Here is a 14,258-nt window from a genome sequence, read left to right on the forward strand (position 1 = left end):
CAAGATTTAGAATATGTTATTTTTGGGTGAAAAATGGATTTATATTTATTTTCTAAAATAATCTTGAAAATATATTATTTTTGAGGTTTATATGAAAATATAAATATTTTTGACAAAGAAGAAATATAAATAATTTTCTATACAAATTTTCTTAAAATATTTATATATTTTAAGAATATATGTATATTGGTGATTTTTATTGAAAATAATATTCCGGAAGAAGAAATACAAAATTAAGTATAAGAATACTTAATAAATACGAAAAAAATACGTATTCTCGTACGTATGAATACACACCGGAATACGCCACCAATACTTGGCAAAAATACACAAGGTTAAGAATACATGTATAAGTATACCCATCTTTGGGGAAAATATTCTTTGATGGATTATAAAACAAACAAGTTAAAATATATTATTTTAACAAATATTCCAATAATTAATGAATATAATTTATTTTAAAATATTTAATATTTTAACAAATAATTATATTCTTTGGAATAATATTATGACACCAAGAAATGTAACTCAAAGATACTAAATAAGACAAAAGAAGGCACGACCCATCCGTCTAATTAACCATAGCGCGTGTGTAGGTAGTCGTGCGACTGAAGGAAATCTTTGAGTTACCGAGTTACAAGACGTAAGACTGTGAGTTCATGTCCCCCTTTTCTTTTAACTGTTTTTGGTTTTATAACTTCGGGGTGAAATACATGTTACAAATGATACAATTATTACAAATGGTATGGTTAGCTAAGGAAAATATTGTTCGATCATGTGAATGGGTAGGCGGTAACTTGAGACAATTAATCCTTGTTTAAGGACCGAGGGGCATGAGTGATAGATCTATTTGGGTGTTGCGAGCCCCACCCGTGGGTCCCCGAGTTGGCCGCATGTGGTGACTATGTCATCCCAGCCGAGAGGCCCGGTACGAAATACGCAAAGGATTGAGCCTTCCTACACCGTTGCAGACATATTAATGACATTGCAAATCATTAATTGATCTGTTCCTTGTTGCTTTCATACCGGGGTTTACAAATACATACATACATACTATGGTTACAAAGTTTATTACGAGCTCAGATACAAAACACATGAACTCGCTCAACTTTTGTTGATATTTTCAAACTACATGTATTTCAGAAAATTGATTATGGATCGGGCGGGCGTTTAAGAATTTCAAGTTGTGTCTCCAAATAAATGATGTCATCTAGTAGTACTGAAGGGTTTGAATCGTGTGTTTTATCCTTGATGGGATACATGGTTCAAAGCCTCGTTTTATTAGAGTCTTTTGTGTCAAGTCCTTATGGAACTTTAAACAATTTGAATGGTTTGTAAAACTTGTAGTCTTGGATTATGTTAAGCAATGTTGGTTGTAACATTTTGAAACTTAATTATGGATGAACATCATGGTTTCTATCATCTAGTTGTTTGGTATAATTGAATGCAATGATATTAAGCAAGTCACACGTAATCACGCTTTCGTAAAAGTCAGGGTGTGACAGTATTTGGGTTCCCGGGTCTTGGCGGAACACCAAACGGAGGTCGGTATGGATGCATGGTAAATAAGTTTATAAAACTTGGAAGCACTAGAGAAAAATGTAGATAGAAAATGAGATTTTTCTTCTAAAAAGTTGGGTGAAAAGTGAAGTATTTATAGGTTTAAATGGGAATTTCAAAAAAAATATTTATTATTGTTACCGTTTGACAACGGTCAAAAAATCAAAATTTGTGCAAATTTGGCGTGATTAAAAACATCTATACAAGGTTATGATATGACATTTTTTTGCTACAATCCTCATATGTAAAATACTTTTTAAGACGTGATTGATCAAATAAAGTGTTGTAAAAACGCGACTAGGCGGCGACTAGTCGGCGATTAATCGCTAATCAGCTAGTAATTGAGTAATTTTTCGTTAATCTGTCCATTAATCGCTAGTCGGGCCTAGTCGGACCTAGTCGGCAAGCCAAAAATCGGTGATTCCGGCAAAAAACCTGTATATTTCGACCAAAACCTCTAAATTCCGGCCAATTTCCAACAAACCATGTAAATTCTAACAATTAATGTTTTATACTTAAAAATGAGTTGAGTAAAAGTTAAAACCTAGCTACTTAAAATATTTACCGATAAAAATATGTATATGTATACATAAAACTGAAAATTACATATAAAAAACCTGATCCGTTTAATCCCGATTACTCACGAGCTAGTAATCCCGAGTAGTCGCTAATCCCCACCTCACCGGCCAACTAGTGACTAGCGAGTTCTCTAACCTTGATCAAATATATGTATAACTAGAGAGGAATGATCAAATACAAAATGGTCTGAATCTAAAAGCATATTACATAATTTTAACCTTTTGATCACATCACTTTAATGATTGTTAGAAGTATTAACATTACAATTATGATTAAACTTTAGTTATGTTGTTATTATTATTCGAATATGTATGTATTTATGATATGTAATTAGGATATTAACTTATAAGGTTAGGATGATAAGCGAATTAGGGGGATAAGCGGGTTAAACTTTCAAATCAAACTGCCAAGGCAGTTACCCGCCAAAAATAACCGCCAAAATATGTAGTTTATATAGTTATTTGCCGAGAAACATTATCGATTATCAAGACATTTTCTTGTTACCGAAAGTGTCCACTTTATTCGTTTGAATTCTCTGCATTTTTTTTGCATTCGTTTCTTAATCTGCACATTCACATCATCATGTCTGCAATTCATAATAAACCTTCCGCTGCGGGTTGTCCAACATAGTGGTATCAGAGCCACTTCAGGGAATCGATCTGAAATCAAACCAAACTCTACCACTCTTCCTTGCCAACACTGCACCGATGAAATAAATGAAAGAAACAAGCGAATCCCTAGCATAAGACTTTGTTATTATTGTCACTTACCGGGTCATCAAATCTATAACTGCAAGGCCAAAGAAAATGATGAAGCGACGCAACTGTTAAAGCAGGCTATTAACGCCAGGATTAGACGACAAGAAGAAGATGTGCACTGCCAAGATGAAATGATTGTCACCGGCACCGATGGTGGACAATGGGCAGAAATATGGTACGTTAATCCAACGTTTAATCATCACTTTTCGGGCAATATTAATGTTTTCAAAAGGGTGAAACATATGATGGGAGTAGAAACAAGATCTGGTATGAATAATTTTCTATTTATAAGAGGGGTAGGATCGGTGGAAATGAAAACAGGAAATCAAACACTGAACATACAAAGTGTTTTTTATTCACCGGAAATCGACCGGAATGTACTCAGCCTTGATCAGTTAACGTTACAAGGCTTCACGATCAGAAAATCCGGTGATAAATGTAAAATATATCCTATGTTTTCATCTCCGGTGGTGAATTCAAAAAATGAAACAAGTGGGCTAACGAAAGAAGAGGAATTGGGTCTGAATGAAAAACGGAGATTGCAAGATCTAGGAAATGTAGATGATGAATTCAAGGAAGCATATCTGAATTCTTACTTCGAAACCTTAAATGTTTCGAGTGAAGAGGATAATGATTGGAATAGGCTGATTTTAAAATCACTAGAATTCCATGAATTTGCTGATTGTAAGGCTTTGATTAACATGCTCGATGACCGAGAGTATGTATTCAAGTATAAGGTTGAACTTCAAAACAAGTTTGAAGAGATGGTCCGGTGGTTTCTGAATGGATATATGGGAATCACTTCAAGGCCAGTCCCTCCCTACTCTACGGATCAAAGGAAAATAGATCTGTTAAGTTTATATATTCTGGTAGCAAGGGATGGCGGATACCGAGAAGTGACTACTGAAAACACGTGGCCAATCATAGCAAAGGATTTAGGTTTCGAATATGAAGATGGAGATTACATGAGGATCGTCTACGCCATGTACCTTGATGTTCTGGAATATTACTATAAATTCAAAACGGTTCAAGAAGAGGCGCATGTGAAGGAAGTGGTGAATGATGATGCTGGTTCCTCTCGAGGCTGCTGCAGGAGGACAAGAAGTGCAGATAATGTTCGAGAAGATGCTGCAGGTAATGATCATAATGGTGCTGGTTCAACACAATATGCATTGTTTGCTGAGAATGGATGGGCAGACGACTGGAACTTGCACAAGAAGAGGAAAAGGTTCAATTTCAACCACATGAAGAAAGCTGTAGAAGACGCTAACCGAAGTGTCATGCAAAAGGGAACTAACATAACCAAAGTTTAAGGGGGTTGTGTTAGAAGTATTAACGTTACAATTATGATTAAACTTTAGTTATGTTGTTATTATTATTATTCGAATATGTATGTATTTATGATATGTAATTAGGATATTAACTTATAAGGTTAGGATGATAAGCGGATTAGGGGGATAAGCGGGTTAAACTTTCAAATCAAACTGCCAAGGCAGTTACCCGCCAAGAATAACCGCCAAAATATGTAGTTTATATAGTTACTTGCCGGGAAACATTACCGGTTATCAAGACATTCTTGTTACCGAAAGTGTCCACTTTATTCGTTTGAATTCTCTGCATTTTCTTTGCATTCGTTTCTTAATCTGCACATTCACATCATCATGTCTGCAATTCATAATAAACCTTCCGCTGCATATACATCTGATGATGTTTCGGTTGTCCAACAATGATTAAGATTACAACATTAAGTTTTTGATGCCACCCATGTGATCCAAAAAAACCTAGTTAACAACGAGGCATATCTGCTGGTGGATGAGGAAGTGTCTCCATAGGTCCCTGCCCATTCTTCACTATCAATGCAACTCCCAATCCCCAAGTCATATGTACCTCCAAGTGACAATGCATAAACCAAACCCCTAAAACATTTCAAATTCACCATAAATATTAGTATATACATGCATAATCTGATGTTGTGTTTAGTGTCATGAACAATTAGTATACCTGGATTATCAGCAACAAATCTGATTGCAGCCCATCCACCAACCGGTACACCGATTGTGTTCATGTAAGGTGGATCCACCAAATTGAAAGTTGCCGTTTGCGGGTTGTAATTCCCACTACCATATCCAACCACATAGAAACTATAACCATGAAAATGAATCGGGTGGTTTTCTGTTGTCACAGTTCCTGTATCTTGCAATATAAGTTGAACACGACTCCCATATTCGATAACTTTGGTCCTAGTCCCGTTTGTTGACCCTGTGTCATTAGGAGCCGAATTCGGGCCGTTGACAAAATCATAAAACTTAAGTGGAGATCCTGGAAAATCCTCAGTGAAATACCCATTAATATGATCATAATAAGCTTGTAGAAGCGAAATTTTTGGTTTAATGAAACTATTATTATTCATCGAAGCCGCCATCACACCACCGTTAGAACCTTGACAGTTTTGTTTTGGTGTTTTTGAATTACACTTGTTGACATTAAACCCAATAGTAAAGAAAAGATTCGTGTCTATTTCTTTTGGGACATTACCAACTTCAAGACTTTTTAACCCATCCATAACGGTTTTAACGGCTAGATTATCATCAAACCTAGGTAGTAACGAAGCTGGGAAAGCCACACTATGTGGGCTAGCACCAAGATATTGAAAATATGCAATTGCTGTTATATTTTGAATTGTGACATTTTGGCCTGACATATAGGGGCCCATAGCCATGGAGTATCTTCCAATTTTCTGATCAGTTGTGACTAGGACGTTAAGGGTTTGACCTGGCCCAAGCATGACATGGTCAGTGGTCAACGGTTTTGTGTACTCTCCATCGGCTTCAACTATTGTTAACTTGTGGTTAGCTATTGAAAAGAAGCATTCCATGTGTAAAAGTGCGCCAATTAGCCTCAACATGTAGGTTTTTCCGGGTACAACGTTAATCTGGTACACATCTGAAAAATATGATAAGTATTTTAGTATTTTTTGGAACGTCGAATTTCTTGCACTGACTTGAACCCAATACCTAGTGTTTTAAAAGGCTTTCCATTGTCAACTGGACAGGGTTCATTTTTAGGTTTGAATCTGATTAAACCGAACCCGAACCCCTTAAAACTCAATTTACTTACTAAATTGAAGCTGAATTTGCAGTTTAGTTTTCGGTTTCTCTTAGTTCATTTCAAACCATTATCATCATCATACTCACTAAATCCCACCAATAGCATAGTTAATGTAGGGTCTGAGGAGGGTAAGATGTAGACAACCTTACCTCTACCCCGTAGAAATAGAAAGACTGCTTACAATAAGACCCCGGCTCGGTTGTAGTTTTGCATCAAACTTTGGGCATACGTCACATAACACTCAACAATCGGGACAAAGGCCGATCAGTTCATGTACCCTTTTGTCTTTCAGCTATAAACGCCAACACATGATGCATGATTAACAGTCCGCCACTTTTAACGTTGTTTTGATGAAATTAGTAAAATAACATTACCCCCAACCTCGACGTAACATATATGCATTATATGTGCATACCGCAAGTAAGACTTAGTTGAGTTCAAACCAAATAACACAAATAAATCGAACAAAAAATTTGTCATTTTGCTCAATTCAATTACAATTTAAGTCCAATGTTACTTAGCCCAACCCAATAACAAATAACAATAAAAAAATATAAAAAGATATATATAAACAAAAAAGAAAATATTTGATTGATTCGGTCGAAACCAAAAACCTAACCGAATTAGATCCGATTCAGTCTGTAGGTTAGTGAATTCGGCTCGGTTAGGTTTGACTTACCAAATATCGGTTCGGTTAGGGACCAAATAAACTGAATAACCCAAAAGCTGAATCGATGATCACCCCTATTTTAATAAACAATCCCAAACAGGCTATAAAATTTTCCAAAAGCTGAACCGATGATCACCCCTATTTTAATAAACAATCCCAAACAGGCTATAAAATTTTCCATTTTGATATAAAGACGGATACCATTTTCAGAGCAGTTGTAGTTGGGGCCAGGATGACCGTTGATGGTATAAGCTTCTGCAACCGGTGCAGGCCCACCGCTAGCCAAAACATTTCTTTCAAGCTGTACAAGATCTTTGTTCCAATACTCCCCTACAAGAACAAAAGAAAAAAAAAGTATGAAACTTTAAACTTAATATAACTTTTGCATGAAACAGAAAATCAGCTGACCTAATATTATTGTATGCTCTTCATAAGGGTACCATAAACACTAGCTCTAAGCCATGAAAAATGAGCATGCCAGAAAAGGGTCCCTTTTTGTTTGATTAAAGTAAACTCATATGTGAACGTTTGACCAGATTGAACCGGGCACTGAGTAATGTAAGAAGGACCATCTGACCAGCAAGATAGAATCTGTCTAACACCATGCCTAATATTTTTACAAAATAAACGAATTAGAAAGAACTTTTATGTGTAAAAGTATATAAAGCGTTAACGACTTATCATACCAGTGAATTGATGCATTATAGGGTGTCTCGTTTGTGAGTTTGATTATAAGTCGGTCATCTTCTTGGGCATAAACGACTGGTCCAGGATACATTTGGTTGATGGTCACAATGTTTCTGGCGTGACAAAGCTTGGTGACTTTTAGCATTTGGACTTTAAAATCATAGAACCTTGTTGAACCACCCTTAGGCCATTTTGCCATGACTTGAAGCATGTCATGAGCACAAAGAAATAGTAAGCTTATGAAGACATGCTTGAATGAATTGATCAAGCTGGCCATTTTAGAGTTTCTGAAGAAGTAAGTGATCAAGTGGGAGCATAATAGCATGGATGGAAGTCTTTTTAAATGCAGAACTTGTCCCATTTTTTATATAAAAATGTTAAGTAAGAAGAAAAGGGATTTGTGAAGGTGTACTATGTTTGTCAGCTTACAGATTCCGTAGCATGAGTTGTATTAATATAATAAGGGGAAAAAGATGACTGGGACTCGGCGGCGGGTGGAGAGATAGAGAGAAGAGGTCTCATTTCGGGGATGATGTATTACCGTGGCCGCCGCCATGAGCGGCGGTTCCGCTCCTTCTCCGCCGTTCTTCCTCTATCTCTCCAATCTCTATCTCCGGCACCACCAAGATTTGTCTATCTCCGATTTGTCTATCTCCGGCACCACCAAGATTTGTCTATCTCTATCTCCGGCACCACCAACTCTCTCCGATCTCTATCTCTCCTCGATTTGTCTCACTGTCTTGGTCGTCATCGGATCTCATCACCGGCACCACCAAGAAATCCCACCACCGCCACCATCGTGACAGGCGGCGGCTCCGCCTGTCGTCGCTGGAGATCGTCGGAGGGGGGCTGCCAGTCGTGTGAAAGAACATGAGGGAAATGGTGAGGTTTGGTAAATATAAAAGATGGCAATTTGTTGCAGGTGGATTTATAGAGAGAGAAAGGGAGTGGGGGTCGGGTTGTAGAGAGAGAAAGGGGAGAGGTGGGTGGATTTGTAGAGAGAGAAAGGGGAGGAAACGTCTTTGAGAAAGTTGACTGACAACAAAAACAAAAAGCAAAAGCTGATTATGATGGGATTGGACGCCGTTTAAAAAAAATGATGGTATTGGACACGTGTCTTTCGGTGGATGGCTGATGAGGAAACGTCTTTGAGACGTGTGGGAATTCGTGAAACGTCTCTATGAGACGTTTCAGTTGGCTAGTTTGGAAAAATTGACCCATTCTTGGCCATTTTGGCTATTTCCCCATATAATAATTGTATATAGAAAGAACTAGGCAAGTGGATCCCAAAAATAACAAAAAAGACATTGATTTTTTACTTTGGTAATCCAAAACAACCAACTTAAAAGGAAAAATAAGTAGAGATGGCTCATTCACAGCAAAACTCTGATAATTCATCACCTTCATAGCCCACGCTCCTATATAGCCGAGTTGCAAGTAATGCAAAATTCAATGCCAATCCGACTCCTGAGCTCCTCCATCAACAACAGTCCCATAATTCCCCTCCTATATAGCCCACACTTCGATAATCTGCCTCGTTCATAGCCGTCACATGTAAAAGTCAATGTCTACTTGCACAAATGTAAAAACTAATGCGTATTTTCTTAGTTTTTGGGGTCTATACGTCTATTTTGTGATTTTCCCTGAAATCAATCAAGAGACGTTTTGCATGCCCATATGTAGATTCTCTTTTACAATCATATGATTTTCCTACACCTTTTGATTCTCCGAACAACATTAGGATCTTAAATACATGTTTCATTTTCGGATTTGAAGAAATTAAGGTTAATTTCTAGGAAATGTTTTGTATAATGCTAAACCTTGTTGCATTTGCATGGTCAGCTTTGGGTCCTAAATCGAATTCTATGAATTCTATATTCGGGGACCTTATTTGTAAAATAATAAAAAAATATTTTTTTAGGATCTTAACACGTGGGAATCTGGTAATATTTATGATTTTCAAAATGCATAAAATCGAACAATTCAAACAAAAAAAAATCAATATCCTAACACGTGGGAATATGATAATGTTGATGCAGATTTTGTGTCCGATGCTGTTCGAATAGATTAGTTTTATTTTTATGCTGATAATGTAATAGTTAGTGAAACGGTCAAACAAATATGTATTGACCCGCTCGTTTGAAGTGGTCAAACGAGAGGGTTATGTGTTTGACCGTGTGTGTTTGAAAGACAAGGGGGTGTGGCTATAAATAGCAACCCCAAGTCATTTCCAACACGTGAAGCTTTAAGAGGTGTTAGACCTCAGAGGGAGAGATCACCACTTGGTCTCTCCTCGGATGTGTACTTCTTTGGTATGGTTCGATTAGCTTGTTAATCGGGCCGGCTTGTTATGTTATGTTCCAAAATCAATACAAGTAAGTATTTCATCCGTCTCTAATCTTCCTGTCTATGAACTAATCACATGATAATCACGGTTTCGGTCCCGAAACACGGTCCTACAATTGGTATCAGAGCCATGGTACCCGATTTAGTAAATCTAATCGTTTGCTAAATCACATGTGCTCTAGATCTGTGATTTTTATGATTTTTGTTCAAGATGTAAAGTTGGGTAAACATGAAGAAAAACCCATATCTGGACCGTAATTTGCGGGTCTAGTTGAAACGGAACTCACAAAAGAGTTGGGTTTTATGTTTCACACCTAAATCAACAAGTTTTCATCATCAAATATCATGTTTTTAAGGTTTTTCGTTAAGATCTACAAGTGAACAGTGGTTGTGTTCTTGAGATGAGTATGGTGGCTGTTGAAGAAACACTAGGGTTTCTTCATATCTGCGTCGACGAAGAATCTCAGTGACGAACAATACCCCCTACGAAGATTCCTCTATGACAAAGACTTAATGTTTTTTACGAAGACTCAAGAGGACGACGAAGAGTATAATTGACCGACGAATACTCAAGATAGTTGACGAAGACTAAAAGGTCGACGAACCCTTTGTTTGACGAACCCTTTGTTTGACGAACCCTCAATTTGGTCGACGAAGATTTAACTTGACTGACGAAGACTCATCTTGTTTGACTTGTTTGACAAAGACTCACTGGGCGACGAACTCTTATGTTATTCGAGGAAACATCTTCAGGTCAGCGAAGAATCACTGGTCTCCGATCAGATGTTAACTGGTCTCCGATCAGATGTTAACAGGTCTCCGTTCAGATGCTAACTGGTCACTGGTGGGTAGTAGACGGTGGTCTTAGGTGGGGTTGTGATGTTCTTGTCGGCTGATGTTTCTTCGTAGAGAGACTTTGAAGATGATGTAAGCTGTACAAAATTGATGAAGGCAATGTTAAATTAATTTGGGGGTTTTGATTGTTTGAAGGTATCGCAGAAAGAGAGAGGATGAGGGAAGATGATGAAGTTGTTTTGAATTGGCAGCTGGGGTCAGTGGAAATATAAGTTGTGCTCCAATATTTTAATGGACCCTCATGTGATTGGACTGAAGTCCTATACGGTGATCAAAGTCAACAAAACAAAAGTAGAAGTTGGGCCATAGTTGTTTCCATTGGGCTGTGATTGATTGTTGTGGGGCATGTTGGGACTATTTGCTTTAACATTTTTTTTTAAATTGGGCTGATGTTAAAGATTGTTTGACAATTTTTAATTGGGCTGATGTTAAAGATTCTACTCAGAGTAATTGGGCTGGCAATTTTTAATTGGGCCATTGTTGAAACCCATAACAATTACTACATTATTGGGTCACCTGCGAAAATGATATGGTCAGGTGTTCACGAAGTTAATTTGAACCGCACTTCTAAATGTCAATATCAAATTCGTACAGGTTCGGGAGCTCGCGGGATGATGAGGCATGATGAAAACTTGATTTTTGTTAAACGTGGGGTAGTCACGGTTACCGATGCAAACATCAAAATTGGTGACTTGACTACTATGGGCCAAAAACCAAAAACGGTATGTTTACTTCCGCACGTCAATCTTTATGTTGTTATCGGTTATTCGTAAATGTTCGAAAGCATTTTGTTTGTTGTCATATTCTCGCATTTGGAAATGATTGAATGAACCTGGAATGCCAATACCGGTCCTAACAAGTTCACAAAGTCTTTGAAGGGATACAAGTCGGATCCTACGGGGTGCTAGGGGACTTTCTTTATCAACTAGAATATGCAAAGAAGAAAGCATTTTGTTTATTGTCATATTCTCGCATTTGATAACGATTGAATGAACCTGGAATGTCAATACCGGTCCTGACGAGTTCATAAAGTCTTTGGAGGGATACAAGTCGGATCCTACGGGGTGCTAGGGGACTTTCCTTTTCAACTAGAATATGCAAAGAAGAAAGTCGTTTTTGTGATTTTTAGAAAAACCGAGAACATTCAGTGAAGATTGACGACAGTTCCGCTCAGTGGAGGGAATTGGTGAACATTTGAAGATAAATTCTACTCAGTGGAGAGAATTTGTTCTGTGAAATTGACGACAGTTCCTTTGAAGTAGAGGGAACCTGTTAAGGTTTAGAGATCTTACCAAAGAAATGGGGGGATAAAAATTTTCTTATGTTGAATTTCTTCGGTAAATTTCTAAACGCAATCACAGGTAGTGAAGTTTGTGATTTTCTGGTGATACTAAAGGTTCTGCGTGGAATGTTTTGCACAGACACATATTTGAGGATTTTAATTAATTCTCCAGCCAGCGTGAAGGGTTTTGCACGGAAACATACAGGTATCTAAAGTCGACAGTAGTTTCAAAGCGTAGTTCACTGAAGACCTGGGGGAATCTTTATGAAAGTTGATAGTTCAAGGATGAAGACTTGCAGGATTCAGTTTTGGGTTTGATGTTTCTTTGGGATTTTACAGGGAGCTGTGGGTAACTCAATTCGTTGAGTTTGCAAACGATGTACTTGGTCAAGCTGACATCCTGAGTACTGATGCTGAAGATCCGTAGTGCTTTACTTGGTCAACTTCACAAAGGCGAGACAATGAGATCTGGATGTAGTTCAACTAAGCGTGCTGTTTGGTTGAGCTTGCAAGGGATATACTCGGTCTAGCTGACTTTCCTGAGTATTGATGCTGAGGATTAAAGTGCATTACTTGGTCGATTCCACAAAGACGGTTTACAGAAGACAGTTCACCAGAAATCTCTACCAATGTAGTATGCTTGAATGAAATAGAGTTCTTATGACAGATCAAGACTTGATGCAGTTCTTAAAGAATGGAACCCTTATCAAATGCCGGTTGGAGTATTGGAAGATCAGCGGAAGATCGGTCAATTGAGCCTTGTGAGGACATTGCACAACACCTAACATGGATACGCGTACTTTAAGGGGGAAATATTATACAAGGAGCGTCAAGATACTACTTACGTGGATCATCGGTCAAGGGGGGAATTTGTTAACTCAGAGAAGATAAATACTTAACTGAATATCGATTGCAGTTGCATTTTCAGCATTCGACAGCAACGGACAAGGGGGAATTTGTTGATGCAGATTTTGTGTCCGTTGTTGTTCGAATAGATTAGTTTTATTTTTATGCTGATAATGTAATAGTTAGTGAAACGGTCAAACGAATGTGTATTGACCCGCTCGTTTGAAGTGGTCAAACGAGAGGGTTATGTGTTTGACCGTGTGTGTTTGAAAGACAAGGGGGTGTGGCTATAAATAGCAACCCCAAGTCATTTCCAACACTTGAAGCTTTAGGAGGTGTTAGACCTCAGAGGGAGAGATCACCACTTGGTCTCTCCCCGGATGTGTACTCCTTTGGTATGGTTCGGTTAGCTTGTTAATCCGGCCGGCTTGTTATGTTATGTTCCAAAATCAATACAAGTGAGTATTTCATCCGTCTCTAATCTTTCCTTCTATGAACTAATCACATGATAATCACAGTTTCGGTCCCGAAACACGGTCCTACAGATAACATGTTTTTTTTTTGTATATGGTTCTTAAAAGGCATAAAATCACACAATTCAAACAAAAAAAATCGATAGAGAGCTGAGAGAGTTTTAATGAAAGAGGAAGAATCAAATGAGAATATAACATACTCAAGCCCTAAAATATTGAGTACCTAAGTTCTGGCTATTCTTTTTACAAATTCAAGTGATCGAGCTGCCCCTGTTTATTCTTATCCGTAGATTGTGCTTTTGAGCATATGCATTATGGTTTAACACTAGTTATACTGGTGTAAAATCATCGCGATTAACCTTTTCTATTTATAAAAACACTAAAACTTTGAGGGAAACATATGTTTCTTTAACTGATAAAAAAAAATCAACTTAAACTGCACAAACAGACTCAGTCATCTACTAGAAATCAAGGGCGGCACGGCGATGCATGAATTCGTAGAAGATGATGTGTAAGATTAAATATATATTATGTTTAATATTTAATCTATAGCCATTATAATCATTTACATAATATAGATCAAAATATATAATAACCTATTAAATAATTAGTTGGTAATTGTTGATGGACGATATTACCCTTATTAACTAATTAGGTTTCCTCCTGGGTGCTTATATAAGGAGAATTATGTGGAGGTTAAAGGGTTACTCAGTTACACAATTAGACACAACCCATTAGCCATAACATCAATTTTCGACCTCCTCTCCTAATCGAATCCGCTATTCGATTTCTAAGTCCCCATCATCAGTCAGCACCCTAAGGAGGAACCAGATCAAGATGACAAGCATGTCGAACTCCATTACTGGATTCTCCACTGCACTATCTGCTGTAACAGGTATGTTTACTGTTTTCCCTCATGATTAAACAGAACTGGACCAACATGTGGTATCAGAGCATATGTTGATTAGTCAGTTCTGTTTTCGTATCCATAATTCTGGGATTGAAACTTGGAAAACGGATTTTTTTTGAAATCTTATGAATTAACAGCCGGTTTCGAATGGGTATATGTTCGAAATCCCTGTTTTCGGAAAATA

At 37.5% G+C, this 14,258-nt stretch overlaps 1 pseudogene; it reads right to left on the reverse strand.

Annotated features, from left to right (window-relative positions):
* Positions 1-4,646: 4,646 nt before the first annotated feature.
* Positions 4,647-7,639, reverse strand: LOC110942511 (annotated as a pseudogene).
* Between the last annotated feature and the right edge of the window lie 6,619 nt (positions 7,640-14,258).

Source organism: Helianthus annuus, chromosome 5 (genome assembly GCF_002127325.2).
Source record: "Helianthus annuus cultivar XRQ/B chromosome 5, HanXRQr2.0-SUNRISE, whole genome shotgun sequence".
NCBI classification, from domain to species: domain Eukaryota; kingdom Viridiplantae; phylum Streptophyta; class Magnoliopsida; order Asterales; family Asteraceae; genus Helianthus; species Helianthus annuus.